General features: G+C 42.0%; 2 protein-coding genes across 12 annotated transcripts in view; one reads left to right on the forward strand and one right to left on the reverse strand.

Moving 5' to 3' along the window:
- Positions 1–3,380, reverse strand: part of SETDB2 (SET domain bifurcated histone lysine methyltransferase 2) — a 273,867-nt gene extending 270,487 nt beyond the window's left edge. The window contains exon 1 of the mRNA XM_033949980.1: positions 3,167–3,380. The gene's annotated coding sequence lies outside the window, so the exon portion shown is untranslated. The remainder of the gene's footprint in view (positions 1–3,166) is intronic.
- CAB39L (calcium binding protein 39 like) overlaps positions 3,293–17,573 on the forward strand; it is a 136,580-nt gene continuing 122,299 nt past the window's right edge. For 5 of the 11 annotated variants that reach the window (XM_033948279.1, XM_033948277.1, XM_033948278.1 and 2 more), the window contains exons 1-2: positions 3,926–4,063; positions 4,763–4,854. The gene's annotated coding sequence lies outside the window, so the exon portion shown is untranslated. Of the gene's footprint in view, positions 3,426–3,925; positions 4,064–4,325; positions 4,416–4,495; positions 4,625–4,762; positions 4,855–17,573 lie in introns of those variants that run through there. The other 6 variants (XM_033948282.1, XM_033948288.1, XM_033948281.1 and 3 more) reach the window with 3 other exon arrangements.

Consider the following 17,573-nt stretch of genomic DNA (forward strand, 5'->3'; position numbering starts at 1 on the left):
GACTAGATAAATTTAGAGGGAAGGAGCTGGCCAAAAAAAAAAATGGCCCAAAAATGGGGGGTCTCTGCTTATATTTGAGTCATCACCCACCTGGACAAGGGAAACACTGCCCTAGGCAATGGCTATTTCCTTTGGCCTTATATTCCAATAAGAAGTTTCAGGAGCACTTTTTAGATAGATGGAAAACATATAAGAATATGGAACCAATGGGATACCATGCAGAGAGCACAAGGAAAAACTATAAAGAGATTATGTTCTTACCTTGATAATATCTTTTCCCATAGATAGGTGTGTCATTCTGGACAAGCATGTTTTTTTTCTTCAGCATGCTAGCCTGCAGAAGTGTTTTGATTCTGCTCTCCCTTTTTCTTTATTTTATTTGGCGTTTTTCAATTTTTCAGAAAGGTTCTCCTGGAAGGCTTTTCCACATTAAATTGATGAATTCTGAAGAAAAAACTAAACCAGGGAATGACTCCAATTTGCGCTTCATGGGCTCTGTGGCTTTCATGCTTTTTCGAGTGAACAATCACTGTTTCTGGGACCTGAAAAGAGAATAGCTCGTCTAAGTGGGCTAGCTGCCCTTTCCTCGAGGTGAGGAAGCAAAGGAGAGGCTAAACCTAAAGCTTCCGCCTCTCCTTCATGTACAGCGTGGCATGTGGTGCACGGATGATCCTAAGGCGCATAATTTGTGCAATCCTGGCATGGATTAGTGGTAAAAGAACCCAAGGACAGCATCTCTATAAGCTTTCATACAAAAATAATCAATTTGGAGCTGCAGGGAACTTTTGAAAAAAAGATCACTAAAAAATTCAAAATGGCTACCATCAGATTTTAGCATCAAAAATCGCTAAAATAACTTAAAGATAAAACCAGCGAAAATAGGATTTTTGAGGAGGGTGAACTCAAAGGAACATCTAGAATCTCCCAAAAGCATCAATTTCAGATCCCCCTCCAGTTTCTCTCAAAGGCTATTACAGCCTTACTCACTGTGGCCTGTGCTGGAAATGTGCTACAGCCTGCCTCAGCTCTTTATAGTAGTTGGAAAAGGAGAATAAATCACTGCCTCATGCTGAAGTTCCTTTCTACTGCTGATCTTCAGGCTGCCAGTCAGACTCAGTGTCTAATTGTACCCTCACCCTGTGGACTGAATGAACTTTTAAGTAAAAAAAAAAGAAGAAGAAACAGAAGCAGAGCACCAGGAAAAGATTTCTGCTCCGACTGCTTGCAGAAATTGAAACTAAGGTTGTTTACTGTCTCTCACATTAGAGGGGTGGTGTATGTGCTCAGAAAAGATGTAAATTTCTTTAATACCTGGACTGTGAGTTGGGATTGAACACCTAGCATATAGAATCTGGAAGGGACGTAACAAAAAGTGACATTGGGACATATTGTTTATTGTAAGCTTCAATACTACTACTAACGACTGGGGAGACAATTCTGAGTGGTTTGCATGAGCTTCAGTAGTGGTATTACAATACAATGATGGTCTTGTCCATTAATTACTTCCTTTTAGACAAGTGTCTTTTCCTTTATTAATGCTATCTAGACAGTTACAACTCAAACAGTTCCTTTGTTGTTGTTTGGACTGATACCATCTCATAACCTGAGAAAGAAGGGGATGGGTACGTTCATTAGATGGTCAGTTCTGGTGGCTCTGAACTGTATTTTGTTAGTGAGATTAGATTCTGAAGCTCCTTCTATGCAACTATGGATATCTCAAATGATCCATTAGTTGGCCTGGCAGCAAAGAACAATAACAGATCTTTCTTCTCTGCATGGTGTTCATTTCCAGACCATATGGGAACCTTTTTGGAACACCTTAACACCAGTAGCTCGGAGTAAAATTTTGAATGGTTAATCTTTCAAGCTGCTTATGTATATGAAGCCATAATGTATAGGATGAGAATTTGTTGACAGGACTGGGACCCTAGGGGGAGAGGGATTTCAGGGTCCCAGTCAGGGTAAACTCTGCATCAAGGTTAAAATATACTCGAGCATAGAATGTTTTGCTGCTGTTCTGTTCTACCTGTACAAGCTCTATAAAATTTGTTTGAACACTCTTATATCCATGAAGTGTTATAGAATCAATATTAATATTATTTTTTTTAATGTTTAATACCTAGTATGAATAAACAGGTCAAGGCGGTCACCTCCCCAAATGGACTAGAATCTTATCTCCTCTTCCCTACCTCCACCCCATGCTCAGCACCTCTCTCCTTTCCTTCCCTGCTTCTAGGCTTCTGCAGCCCTCTCCTCCCATGCTGAGCCCAAGTTAAAGGGGACTGAATGCTGCATGGGCTCTGTTAAGTACAGGCTTTCCCTAAAACACTGCCATGTATCACTGCTTCATGCTCCTCCAAGAGGAAATCTGCCTTGGAGGAGGCAGAACACAGCAGTGCTTCAGTCCAGGCCTCAGCATTGCTAAATCCTCTTTAACTTGGGTTTGGTATAGGAAATGGTGGGGGTGATAGCAAAGGAAGCCTGATAGGAGAAAGGCTCTGCATATGCCACAGATGTGCCACTACACCCTCCTTCACTCTGGTGCCTAGGCAGATGCTTGTGACTTACAAATCCTACAATGACTCATTACTCTTGCCAACAGCTGCTTTGGATGAGAGGGGAAGTGCAGAGAGAGCTAGCCCAAACATTAGACCAGTAGTCACCTAGGACAGTAGCTTCTTGGGGAGCAGCATAGAGAAGCTGCAGTCAAAGCAAAACAGTGGGTCCCGACAGTCACTCAAACTAAGAACAATCAGCACATACTTTAACTTGTGTTTTTATGGGATGTTTGTGTGATATCTATGGCTGTTGCATTTAATTATCAAAGACTTGGGGGTAGGGGGTCTGAAGGCTAGGGTTGAAAAGGCGTCTCCAAGGCTTCAATTTCACTTATGGAGCTCACCACCCTTTGCACTAGTTTGAGTGAAAGTCTATAGTTTTATTTTCATCGAGGTCAAAATTTTCCAGTGTTAAATCGGGCATGGGATGCACTAACAATGTTTCTTAGGATCCCTAATACTCTTACACCGGCCTTTAAACAAACTTAAAACCACTTTAGCAGTACTACAGGTCTGACAATGCAACAGCCAATCATGAAGCAGGATTTCCAGTTCCTGCCACCGTGTCACCCCAGTATACCTATCACGTGGCTAGGATAAGCTCTTACCTCGTGAGGGACCGGCAGGTCAGCCAAGACTTCCTGTTAGAGGTCCTCTTCACACTAAGAACACCCCATCCGGAATCCAAACATTTATGAACAGAAGTAAATACAAAAAGAGACTCCACCAAACAACCAAACTATTGGCTGTTCTGGCTACTTTATAGGATAACGAGAAAAAAGACTACTGTAGTTTTACAAAGCCTGTCGCGCACAGCAGTTGTTAATATCACCCCAATCCAAATTTCACGTACAAGTTGAAATGAAGGTAAAAACAAACCGTACGCTTGACCCCGCCTAGACGAGGGCGCATGCGCAAAATGCAGGCGGACTGAGCGGTGTATACTTTCCTTACGCTTTTGCTACTAGATCACGCGAGATCTTTTGTACAGTGAACAAAAAAGAGCTGTTATATAGGTAGAGTTCAATTAATGCATCGTGAACAAATCAATGTACGATCAAGGAACCCGTGGATCAAAAACGTCCCCTTGAAGTGTACTGATTAATCTGTGGCTACCCAAAAAAGATGAAAAATTGGCAAGCCCTATACGCAATTCCCAGATCATAGAACACAGGGAGTTTCAGAACACGTTGTAGATCACTATTTGCTTGCTTGTTCAATTTCACACTTTGAAACTTTTCAACTTGCCATCCCCAGCACTTGTGAATGCCGTTCTACAACTGTACGTGGGCAGTTTGGCGGCCATCTTGTGTGTGGCAGCAAGAAATGTTAGTGTCTTGTCTCTTCCACATACAACCGTACTGTAATTCTGGTATTTCAGGGCCCGCCTCTCTTCTACCGGTGGGAACCCGGCTGCCTGGCGCGTTACTCACGCCCGTTACCATAGCAGCGCGCTGTCAGAGGCTGGTGGCCGCTGACAGGGAAGCTCCGGGAAGCTTGGCAAGGTAGGAAGAAAGCCGGAGTGGGGGGGGGGGGGTGTGAGAGTGAATAGGGGGTACCTTCGACTTCTAAAACTGAGGGTCAATCGGGTTGCTTTGGAAAAGCAGTACAGAAACTGAGGCGTGCAGGGGTATTGCCGTTACTGGACTAGAGGCATCGTTAAATTGTCCCCGAGAGGCAAAGCTGCGTCTGTATGCTGTTTAAGGAAACGGGGGGGGGGGGGGGGGGGGGGGGGAGGAATTTTGGTAGGTTGAACGGGAAGTGGGCGCTTTTTGAGGTGGGAGCGGTATGGAGAGGATTGTCTGGTTGGTGTAGCCTGCTCTTTGGGGAGCAGGGCGTTCTGTATGTTCACAGAGGGTTAGTACCATGGGTTGTGTTGCGGAGGGGGGTGTGGTGCTATCCTTGTATTCGTTTGTCAGACAACAGTTGGGCTAGTTGAAAGTTGCGCTGGTTGGGGAAGTGGCTGTGAGAGACTGGGTATATTGTGTGCTTGGCAGGCTCAGGTTGTGAACACTGGTGCTCAGACGCACAGTGTTTTTTTTTCGCCAGGTCATCGGAGTGGAGAGGTGATGTTTGGGTGTTAACTGGTTTTATTGTGCCGTTGAGCGCTGCACAGTGGGGGTGGGGAAGTATCAGTAGAAGCGAAATAGCATATCAAAAGTTGAAGATTTTTGATTTTATACATATATTTATTTTCCCTACAGAATTTTGTCTTTCATGGAGAATAAAAAGGTGTTATAAAAAGGACGAGTGGCCTGTATACTGAGCTGCAGGAAAGCGAGGGCTGATTTTCAAGGTAACTTTTTTCGGGAAGTTATACAGTACAGTACTCATCTAGAGAATGACACGAGTATGGGTACCCGCAGTACCTGTGGGACAGGGATTAACTTTTTCCCCATGTCATTCCCTAAAAACTTGAGACTAGTATCAATATGTAAAAACTTAACAATTAGACAATTGGCAACTACATTCAGTGATTAAAATAAACTGCAGAAGCTGCTTTTGGATTTAAATTACCTGCTGATAAATGACATCATTTGTGTCTTTTCTGCCTTTGATGTGGCAACATCTTGTCTGCTGATCAGACTCCTACCATTTGCAATGTCCTTCCATCATGTGCCCAGCTACTTAAGCATCTTACTGTTACTCCAACAGATTCATTCATCGTTGCTGACATCAATGAATATTTCCAACATTTAATGGATACTTATTTTCCTGTTCTACATAGTTTATGATATCTTCTACACCCATATTGTGTAGCGTAGTGGTTAGAGCTACAGCCTCAGCACCGTGAGGTTATGGGTTAAACCCCGCATTGCTTATGACCCTGGGGAAGTCACTTAATTCTCCACTGCCCCAGGTACGTTAGATAGACTGTGAGCTTGCTGGGACAGATAGGGAAAATGCTAGAGTACCTGAATATAAACCACTTAGGCTATAAGTGATATATAAATACAGTGGAACTTCGGTTTGCGAGTAACCCGGTTTGCGAGTGTTTTGCAAGACGAGCAAAACACTCAGCAAACTTTTGCCTCGCAAACTGAGCATGCTCCAATATGCGAGTACCTCCCCCCGTTCTAACCGGCATCGCAAACCCCCCCCTGCGAACGCCCCCCCCCCTGCGAGAACCACATCGCACCCCCGTGCTGAAAGCGGCATCCGCCCGCCCTTCCTCTCAAACACGCTTCTTACCCCTTCTGCTGGTTGTGAGAGTGAAAGCAAGCTCCTCTTGCCTGGGCCGGGCCTTGAGCATCTGCGCATGCTCAAGGCCTTCTGGCTCTCGTTCTCTCGGAAAATTCAGTATTTATCCCTAGGATAAGAGGCTTGGAATCTACCTTCAGTTTCTGCAAAGGAAATGTTTAAAAGGAATTTTATTATCAAGGCAAATCAGAATAAATTGCTCCTCATTATGACTGGAGTAGCCATGCAGTTTATAATGAAAAATTGGAAAAGTTGGGATAACTTAAATTATATTTTCTGGTGGGAATCCTTATGTCAGATTTATAAGTTTGAATACATTAATTCTGTACAGAGGGGACACAATAGCAAATTCAAGGATATTTGGGGCCTGTTAACAAAATATTGTAATATGAATTATTAGCATTATTTCCCTTTGATTCATGAAAGATTGTTATACACATCCAGGAGGGGTGGGTGGGAGGGCTAGGGTGGGGGAGGGGGGTTAAATAGCAGTATATTATTTATTGGAATAGCGTGCAGTATGTTATATTACTTGATTGTTCATATATTTGCACTATGTATTTGATTTTAAAAATGAATAAAGAATATAAAAATAAAAATAGACTGGGAAAATTCAGTATTTATCCCTAGGATAAGAGACTTGGAATCAACCTTCAGTTTCTGCAAAGGAAATGTTTAAAATGAATTTTATTAATGTATTGTAAAGGTCCATCTGCCAGCATTCCACAAGTGCCTAGGGCATACTGCTTGTTCCTTTTGTTATTGTCATTATATCTGCCTACAAGCCTAAAAGCTATTGAAGTGGGGTACATTCAGGTATAGTAGCTTTTCTGTGCCTGAATGTATACTACATTTTGAGTTTATATCTGAGGAAAGGGAGTAGTAAGGGGTCCTTTTACTAAAGCTTAGCGTGTGCTGGAGTGGAAAGGGGAAGCTCCGAGGTGAGCTCTCCCCTTGGAGTGGGGCCTGGAAGCTGTAGGGGCCAGAGCACTGGAGTTAGAGCTATCTCAAGGCAGAAGAGACCTAAGAATATAACATTTGAAGAGGTATGGGATGCTGTAAGTTTATTGGAAGCTGAATTGACTGCACATCTAGATACTGTGTTGCAAATTCTAGAATTGGTACAAACCTAGGTAAAGCAATATGGGGACTTAGTCACTAATTTAGAGACCCGAGTTACATATGGAGGGAACATTTGAGACAGTACAATCTAACCAAGTGGCTTTGGTTAAGGATAATTTGAATATTAATCAAAAATTGGAGAGGCTGGAAAATTATGAGTATAGGTTGAACTTGAGGTTGTTGCATTTTCCACAATCCCCTGTTATCACTATTGAGATGCTGAAGAAGTATCTAATGAAAATTTTGCAAATACCGTCGGAGTCAATACCCCCAATTACCAAAACCTTTTATGTGAACTCAGGAAGTCCTCTGGTCAATTTAGTACAACAGAAAGGGGGAACCAATTTTGATCTTACTGGCTTCCTTGAAGATTCTAGATTGGTAGTGACTACAGCTACCCTCATTGCATCTTTTGTGTTGGAATATGATAGGAATTGGATTCTTCGGTTGTATTTTCGATTTAAAGATGTTCAGTTTCTGGGACATTCAGTGATGATTTTTCTTAACCTTTGTAGGATCGTACAACTGCGAAGAAAGGCTTTTTTGGCCTTTAAATCCCAGGTTTTGGACCTCAGAGGGACTTTTTTTTCCTGCAGTTTCCATGTAAATGTATTGTTAAGATGTCTGATAGAACTTATGTATTTAAAGAATTTTCTTGAGGGAAGGCAACTTCCAATTCCTATAGCAATATCCACTCCCTCAGATGGTGATATGAATGTCGTGATAGAAAAGTAAATTCTGTTCAGTCCAATATAATAATTTTCTTCTATTTTTGCTTTATAATTTTTGTCCTTCATGATTTCCGTAATCTTGCCTCTTTCAATTTAATTTTCCTTAAATTGGGGTTTAAATAGAGTTATGATTTGGTTTCTTTTCCTAATTTATTTCTCGTAGGCAATTTCTAAATGTAATTTTATTTTCTTTAAGAAGTGTTAACTTGTAATATTTAAAAATTCCATAAAAAATTTTTTTTTTTTTTTAATGGGTGAGCAGAGTGAAGAGTGGTATATGGCACATGTTCTTGCATCTCAAAAACTAGAGCTGATAGGAGAAAACTGGCACCATTTTTGGAATCGGCAGATCAAATATACTGAGAAACAGGCCTAACATTTGAAGGACCAAAATGAATGTTGGCCATTGTAATGTAATGGGGCCAAGCAGTGCATACTGCTACTACTAATAACTATATTCTTGTATATCGCCACACCATACAGTTCTAGGCGGTTCACAGCAAAGAAGACTGAACAATCAGTGAAAATACAGAGGTACATGAAATACAAGCAAATAGAATAGAATGGGTGGCTTAGCATTTAGTGTGCCTTTGTAAAATGACCTGTATAAGAGGTGAGGGTATTCCCAGAGGCCCTAAGTAAAAGAAAAAAAGGGGGCACTGATACTTAAAAATGACCAGTCGCCTAAATTGAAGGGTCATCAGGCAAGTAAGACCTCAAAGCTTAAGCTGAAATGGAACAAAATGTTGAAAATTCTCAGAAAAAGAGCATGGTTATATAGAAGGTATCTTTAAGTAAAACACTTTTTTTATTGATGATCCCCAAAATTCGTATATACAATACAAAATAGAGTACCGATAATATGAAAAACAAATTAAAATCCCAAAGAATCAAAGTATTATTTTGGGTAGTACTAGTTGGGTTTTTTTTTTTATAGAATACTTCCACATTTAAGTACTGTATATAGAATTCTTTAATTCTAAACATTTAAATTATACATTTGTATACTTTTAAACAGAATGTTGGGAATGGAAACCAATTAAGATTGCAATTTTATAATATGAACATTTTCTGTCCTTCAGTCTTTCACAAGAAACAGAATTGTTCACTTCAATAGAGAATTTTCTTTTTTTTCAATGGGGCTTTGTCTGATTATAATTAGCATTTTAGATTCTATGGTTCTATAGTTCAGTTGTTAAAATTAATACAATTGAAGCAGGAAGCAGTAGCCACACATGATGCTGTGTATAGAATCCCCTTCAATCAGTTTTATTCGTTGCATATAATGTGTGTGGATTTGGTTTTAATTTTTTTGGCATAAGCCATTATTCGAAGCTGATACAAGCTCAGGAGCTGATAACCAAATAGCCGAATATATAAGTCTGCTGTCCATTTATTTCAATCACTATGGGCTGGATTCAGTAAATGATGCACAGCACTATTCTATAAAGGGTGGTCTGGGATGAGTACTCTTCATAGAATGCCTTTAGTTGATGGATTATGCGCCCAACGTTTGGGCATGAGAACTTAAACCAGGTGTAAATCCTGGCTTGTAAGTTGGGTGCACATCTGTGATAGTCTGTGAGGACCAGATCTAGTATCGTTTTTTCTCTCGTGGGTTCCGTCACCATTTTTCTGAGCAGAGCCTCATCATAAAATCATTAGGGCAGTGGTCAGTTTTTCCAAAGTGCTGTCCATCAGAGGTGACATCCTGTTTAGCATTGTAATTTTTAATATGATATCTATGTAAGTTAATCCTAGTCTTTAGCATCTGGCCTGTTTCACCATTGTAGCACCCTTCTTTGCACTTCTGATGATAAAAGCCTCTATCTGCCTCAAAACAGCTCAAATTTGCTTTAAAACAGGTGTGATGGACTGAGGCCAAGAAAACTTGGATTCATGCCAAGTTTGCGGTGGATGGCTGTCTGAGGATTTTCCATGTACAATATGCCATCCGGCACGAGAGGGGTGGGGGCGGGAGCCTCTGGCTTAGCCTTCTTTGGTCCTTCAGAGGTGTTAGTGCTCAGTTGGTCTGAGGACCCAGCGAAAAGTCCAGATTTGAACTAGGGAACAGCGCAAGTGCATCCCCATCGAAGCACAGCCATGACGTAGCCACAAAACCACAGAAAGGAGCTTGTGTTCATCCGCAAGGGCTTTCTGGATGTCCTGGTCAGGGCTTTTCCCCTGAATTAATCACTATGATGTTTGAAGCTTACAGGATTAACAAGAGCCACGTGGAACCCTCAAGGATTGTGGGCCCGCTAATGCCAGGCCGCAACAGTGCCATACATAAGATGGGGAAGTTCAGTCAGAGGAAGACTGGGACAAAATGGGCTCTATTTCAGTGTATTTACTCTCCCAGTCAGGGTCCTCTGTTGCAGGAAATGCTGCTTCATCTGTAGGGGTCCAGATCTGGACATGGGGGAGTCCACTAATATTGGGGAAGACCTGACTGTGCGCAGGCTATTTAAGCCTTCAGTGTTTTTGAAGGTGATCATGGAATCCCTCCAGGAATTAAACAGAGACTCCAAAGTCCTCTGCTACACTGTGCTCATTTATAAGCAGCTCAGAGGCACTGACTTCCTGTTTTCCCTCTCATCTAGACATTACCAAGATGCTCACGGGCCACTATTTCTGAGGGGCCTCTCTTCGGGTGGCCAAAGGGCTTTCAAATTGATGCAGAATTTAACCAGTTCTTTGTTCTTCCAAAAGTGAATTCACTGGTGGCGTAGGTTATAAAGTATACCTTCCTTCCCAGTGAAGGCAGCATGGTATTAAAGGATGCCCAGGACCGCAGGCTGGATTTTGTTCACAAGTAGCTCTTTGAGACTGCGGTCTCAGTTTTGAAAACAGCTGGAGCAGTGTCTTTTGTTGCTGGGATTTGCCACTCCAAATTGCATCATGATCTGGAGATTATTGGCAGGAGGAATCTCTAGTTTTTAATATCTGGAGTGGATTATATAGTTAGTTGGTGCTCTGTATGACCTTTCAGAGTTATGAGCAAAATGTTGACATTTCACTTTCGCCCACAGGATGCTATGGATCAGACAGTGGGCAAGGGATTCCTCCTCTAAGGCGAGCTTGAGTAAATTACCATTTAAAGGACATTTACTCTTTGGGAAAGATCTGGATGATATGGCCAGCGTGCAGGATCACAAGCTGAAGTCTTTACTGGACTGCAGACCTCGAGCCCCTAAAGGGTTAGGTACGGTGATTTTTAGGCCTCCAGATGATATCTTTAGTTCTCGAGAGATTCTTTCAAAACTCCAGACAAAGATTGGGGGTGGGGGGGGGGGCAGGCTCCTCAAATCCTCAGGATCCCATTCCGCCACAACTCCCAAGAATTAGTTATGACACCAAGCCATCATCCGAGCCTCCACGCCTCCCTATGGTTTGGCCCCATATACATAATCTGCCCTCTTCTGTACAATTAAACTCTGGTGATACTCTGAAGATTGAATTCTCATCTAGAATCCTTGGGTTTATTCTGGACTCTACTCTTTCTCTGACTAACCAAATTAAAAACGTATCAAAAAAGCTTATGTAGTCTACAGATGTTAAGGGGGGTTTGTGGGGGTTTTTAAATCAACATCATTTTGCTGTATTGGTCCAGGCTATTGTATTGGCTTCTCTGGACTATGCAAATTCTCTTTATATTAGTTTAAGTAAGTGTAACTTAAAGAGATTACAGCTGATTCAGAACACAGCTGCCAAACTGATCTTTGGTAAGAACAAACACGATCATGTTATCTCATTACTGAGGGCATTGCATTGGCTCCCAGTATATTGGAGGATTCAGTTCAAATGTGCCATTGTAGTATTTAAGAGTCTGTATGGGGTCTTTTCTTCATTATTTTCCATTTATTTCAACTCTCATCGACCTTTCTACTAGAGGCATACATAAATTTAAACTAGTATTCTCTTCTATTAGAGGGATTCAAACTTTAGGTAGACTTTCCCATTCTCTGGCATTTACCATGGTGAAAATCTGGAATGATCTTCCTTCAGAAATCAGACTCTTTCCTCTTTGACATGTTTTAGAAAAACCCTGAAAACATATCTGTTCAATAAATTTTTAGATAACAAATAAGAGATGGTAATAGATGAACTTTCCTGTCCAACTATTGTTCCCTAATATTACTTTGAGTAAACTTTTGTTAACTGGTTCGAGTCCCTCTGGGGAATGATCCGGTATATAAGACTAAGGATTGGATTGGATTGGAAGGAGGTTGGTTATCAGCCTATTGAGGAGTGTGTGCAGAGATCGCTGGATGCTGGACATTATATAAGAGGGGTACAAGCTCAAGTTCTTTTGTCCCTCCTGGACCTTTTTCTAGATTCTGTCTGGGAGACCGGGAAAGAACAGCCACAGAGCAACAATGCAAAGGCTGCTGGATCTAGAAGCCATAGATCCCATCCCAGAGGATGGATAGGGCTCCAGCAGATACTCAATGTACTTCATAGTGCCCAAAAGAGACTCAGAAGACTGGAAGCCGATTTCTAGACCTCAAAGCAGTGAATGTGACTCAAGATACCACGTTTCCAAATGGAAATGGTGAGGTCGGTGATCGTGTCGGTGGCGCCAGGGGAATTTCTCACCTCCCTGGATTTGATGGAGGCCTGTCTCCATATTCCAATTTTTCCAGCACACTGGAATATTTTACGATTCCATGTGCTGGAGCAACACTTCCAGTTCGCCACCTTGCCCTAAGAACTGTCAGCGGTGCTACGGACTTTCACCAAGGTAATGGTGGTTGTTGCAGCACACCTGTGTAGAGCGGGTATGCAAGTCATCCATATCTGAATGATTGGCTAATAGGAGCCCAGTCCGAATCTGAAGGCAGACTAGCTTTTCACAGTGATTCAACTGCTACAGAAGCTGGGCTGTGTGGTCAATGTTCGGAAAAGCCACCTGGAGCTGGTGCAGATCATGGAGTATCTGGGAGCCTGGTATGACACCAGTGAAAACACAGTGCTCCTCCCGGAAGCCCATAGAGAAAAGCTTCTACATAAGATATGGGAGTTTTGGAGCAAATCTTTTCTGACAGCCTGGCATTATTTGCAGGTACTGGTATTGGTAGTTGTAACCATGGATGTAGTCCCCTAGACAAGGGCGCACTTGTGTCTGCTCCAGGATGTGCTCCTCTCCCAATGCTGCCCGCAGAAGGATGCACTTCACCAGCCTTGGACAGCAGAAGCTTGTCGTAGTCTAGCTTGGTGGTTGGAACCCCAGTCTCTCACCAGAGCAGTTCCCCTTCACATCTCTTCAAGGGTGACTCTGATGATGGACACCAGCCTATACGGTTGAGGGGCACATTGCGAGTGGCATCCAGTTCAGCGACGTTGGTCCCCTTCCCAGAAGCGGTATGAGTTTCTCAGACAACACAATGGTGGTAGCCTATGTCAATCACCAGGGGGGGCACCAAAAAGCACTATGTTATTTTTGGAAGCCCAGATGCTATTTCGATGGGCAGAGACCCATCTTCTGGTGTTCTCGGCAGTGCAAGTGGCAAGGGTGGGTAATGTGCAAGTGGATTTCCTCAGCCAGAAGACCCTGGATCCTGGGGAGTGATCACTATCTCAGGAAGCCTTCACCTGCATTGTGAATCAGTAGGGGTGCCTGACATTCAATCTGATGGCATCAACAGCCAGCAAGAAGGCGGTTTGGTTCTTCAGTTGAAGACATGAGCCAGGAAGCAAAGGCCTGGATACCCTGGTGCAACCCTGGCCAAAGGCAGGTCTTCTTTATGCTTTCCCTCCATGGCCCATGATAGGCTGACTTCTTTGCAGGTTCATAGCACACCAGAGGCCAGTGATTCTAGTAGCACCAGACTAGCTGTGGCGACCATGACATGCAGATCTGGTCCATCTGCAAAGGGATCAGAGCTCAAACTTCCCTGTCATCCCCAGCTGCTCACACAAGGTCCAATTGCCCTGCAGGATCCAAAACGCTTTGGTCTTATGGCATGGTTCTTGAGCGCACAACACTTGCGCATAAAGTCTATTCAGATGAATTGGTCTCCACCCTTCTAAAATGTAGGTAGAAGGCAACTATAGCAGCATATGTGAAAGCCTGAAAGTGCTTCCAACCTTGTTGTGCTCAGAGGAGTGAGGATATGAGCTTGGCACCAATCTCTATGGTACTCGCCTTCCTGCCAGAAAGTCTGGACAGAGGCTCCCCGAAAGTTCAGATTGTGGGGCTCTCCTATATTGGGCCTAGGATTAATTAAAGCACTGTAGCTGCACATCCAGATGTGGTGACGTTTTTGAAGGGTGTGTTAATGCCCCTGTTCTTTGGTGCGACAGCCTTTTCCAATGTGGAATCTTAACCTGGTTTTCCAAGTGCTGGCAAGAGTGCTCTACAGACCTCTGGAGCAAAATTCCATGATGGACCTCAGAGGTGGAAAATAAGGACAGACACAGCATAAACAGGCAAGCATAAAGTGGTGTACAGAAAAAAGTGTGTCCATAGGCATGCCCTGTAAATCAACCAGGATTGCAAGACCATGAATTGGACCAACATTGATGTACACACTGAATGGTTGGATATAGTTAGAGGGAAATTACAATAAAACACTATGATTGAGTAATAGAAATGAATGAAATGAGTGGGCATAAGTGGTGGAACCCGAGAACTCTAGTTTGAATATGGGATAGGGAGGATACATATGCCAATATAGGTTATAGGTTTATCCATTGACATATGTATCCTCCCTATCCCATATTCAAACTAGAGTTCTCGGGTTCCACCACTTATGCCCACTCATTTCATTCATTTCTATTACTCAATCATAGTGTTTTATTGGTATCGGAGCTGAGGTACTAAACTGGTTTCGTGGCTTCCTCACATCCCGTTCTTACCAGGTACGCTTTAACAACGAACACTCCGATACCTGGAGCAACTCATCCGGAGTGCCACAAGGGTCACCGCTTTCCCCACTGCTTTTCAATATCTACATGTCCTCATTAGGTGTGAAACTAACCCAAATAGGAATAAAACTATTCAGCTATGCAGATGACTTTACGATCATCATCCCATTCGCCATCTCCATCTCGGAAACCATTCCCAAGGCATCCGATGCCATAAATGAGATGGAACAATGGATGACAGATTTCAAGCTCAAGCTCAACCCAGAAAAAAACAAAATTATTTGTTGCCTCCCCTCACCCGCTTGACAATAAAACCCCACTATGCATCAATAAACTCAACTACCCTATTCAGCCCACCATGAAAATACTAGGTGTTATTCTAGACCAATGCCTAACAATGAAAGAACAAGTGGATTCCCTATTCAGAAAAGGTTTCCTTACTCTCTGGAAACTCAGAACCATTAAATCATACTTCGATACGTCAACATTCAGAATCCTAGTGCAATCCCTCATACTGAGTTAGCTTGACTACTGCAACATCGCCTATCTAGCAATCTCACAAAAGAATATGAGACGTCTCCAAATAATGCAAAATGCTGCACTCAGACTTATCTTCGGGCTGAAGAAATTCGACCACGTGACACCCTACTATCGGCAGCTGCGCTGGCTACCAACGGAAGCCCGAGTAAGGTTTAAATTTGCCTGCCTCTGCTTCAAAGTACTATACGGCCTGACCCCCAAGTACATAACGGACCTTTTCGCATTTTCTAATAACAAACTCAAGAGAAACACCCCCCCAAAACTAATTTCCCCTCCAGTTAGAGGCTGCAAAATGAAAAAACACCACAAACACCTTCTCTCTCACCAAGCAGTCCTATGAGGCAAAGACCTAGACCAACTGCTTTCGTCCACTACATACGGGGAATTCAGGAAACGCCTAAAAACATACCTGTTCCAGAAATACCTAAACAATTGACCCACTCTCCCTCTCCCTCCCCCCTCCCTATTCCACCTGAACTTAAATATAATCTGTTATCTTCATCTTATCGTAACTTTACATTGCTATTTATCCCCAACAGGTCCTGTCGGACATTACCTACTAAAATGTACATATTACATTTTCGCTCAGCAAATTGTATTTCTATACTATTGCCTCCTGAGGTCTCTGATCTCTGTATTTCCTCTTAATATCTACTTATTGTATTTCGCTGAATGTCCAGCACTCTTGATTGTAAACCGCCTAGAAGTCGCAAGATTGTGGCGGTATAGAAGAATATTATTATTATTATTTGACTGTTAATTTTTATTTATTTTGGTTTCGTTCTCACCCATTGTGGTTTAATTTTGATGTAATGACATTTCTTAGAGTTTTTTGTAAATCTTTATTTTGATCTTATTTTTTTCCTTTTCACAGCATACAACCGTTGGTTCTAACTGTCCATCAGTTTCTCCCGCACTAGGCATTCTACTTATCCTTCTGCAGCAGGGTTTATTGCTTTAATACTGGGGGGTGGGGGGTTCTCATCTTTATTCTTTCCATTTTATTTTATTTATGTTTTATTGTTCTACTACTGTTATTATGTATATTTCCTACTGCTGGCCCCAATATAATCAGTAGGCAGCTGTCCAGTGACCACCACAACTTAAAAGTATTGCTGGGGGAGGGGGGGCTGGGATGGAATTTATAGGTGCCTGGAATGGAATTTAAAGGTGCTGGGGGGCTAGAACGGAATTTAAAGGTGCCGAGTATATATTAGTATACAATTTAGTTCAGAATGTTTTTTTCTTATTTTCCTCCTCTAAATCTAGGGTGCGTCTTATGGTCAGGTGCGTCTTATGGAGCGAAAAATACAGTTCTTCATCCACTACAGGATAGCAGTGGAGAGTGGGTAGCTTTTTTTAGTAGGAGCTGAAATTGCACTGAGGTATATAGCCTGGGGATATAATAATAATAATAACTTTATTTTGTGTACCGCCATACCCAGAGAGTTCTAGGCGGTTCACAGCAGTTAAATTAAGGTTACAGACATAGAGAAACATTGGAGTTACAGGTTATTGTAGTTGACAGGAATATGCAAGAATGTAATATGGGTTATAGGAAGAGAGAAAAGGTGTTGTAAAACGGTAGAGCAGATACACTGTTGATCTGGTTCAAGATCAAGATTAGATTAAAAGTTTTGGTGTTAATGTTAAATATATGGGGACTCAATTTACCCAAATAAGAAATCAGCTGCTCCTAAAAGAACTTAAACAGTTGGAGGGTGGAGGTTTGTGTCATACAGAAGACTGACCTAATAACCAAGGTGAGCATTTGGTAAAAAAATAGTTTCATTAAATTATTCTTTGCATTGAGCATAAAGGATCATAAAAGAGGGGAATTGGGATCCTAATTTCTAAGGGTTGGATCTCGTAGATCCAAAAAAATACAGAGATATACGATAATTTTTCTTTGGAAAAGGAAGATTTAACAGTTAGACTTATACACTAATAAATCTACTTACTTCAACTGCCAACGGAAGCCATTTTTATGAATAGAACAGCTGGGAGCCTTTCTAGAAGAAAAATACAAAGACAAAAAAATCACAGAAAGAATCCCCCTTTGATCCTCTGTCTTTTAGATTATTGGTGCAGGTATTGGTTCTATCTATATTGGATTATTGCAATATCATTTATTTGGGTGCACCTAAATTTTAAATTGAGAATAGTACAGAACACGGCTGCCCATCTGATATTTGGGCTGAAGAAAAGTGATAATGTTAGTCCCTACTATAGACTGCTGCACTGGTTGTCGGTGGAGGCACGAGTAATGTTTAAATTGTCTTGCATTTGCTTTAAGCTGGTTTGGGAATTGGCCCCTACCTATCTCTTGTCTCATTTCGTGCTATATAGCCCTACGAGGATAACCAGAAATTGTAATTTATTTGCCTATCCAAAATTTACTGGCTGTAGATACAGGTCTTTTCTGGATAGGACTTTTATGTTTCAAGCAAGTAAGCAGCGGGTAATTATATCAACGGAGCCAGGCTGTGCATTTCGGAAAGAAATTAAGACTGTGTTGTTTGATAAATTCATTTCCTAAATAGAAATTATA

Source organism: Geotrypetes seraphini, chromosome 6 (assembly GCF_902459505.1).
Source record: "Geotrypetes seraphini chromosome 6, aGeoSer1.1, whole genome shotgun sequence".
NCBI lineage: Eukaryota > Metazoa > Chordata > Amphibia > Gymnophiona > Dermophiidae > Geotrypetes > Geotrypetes seraphini.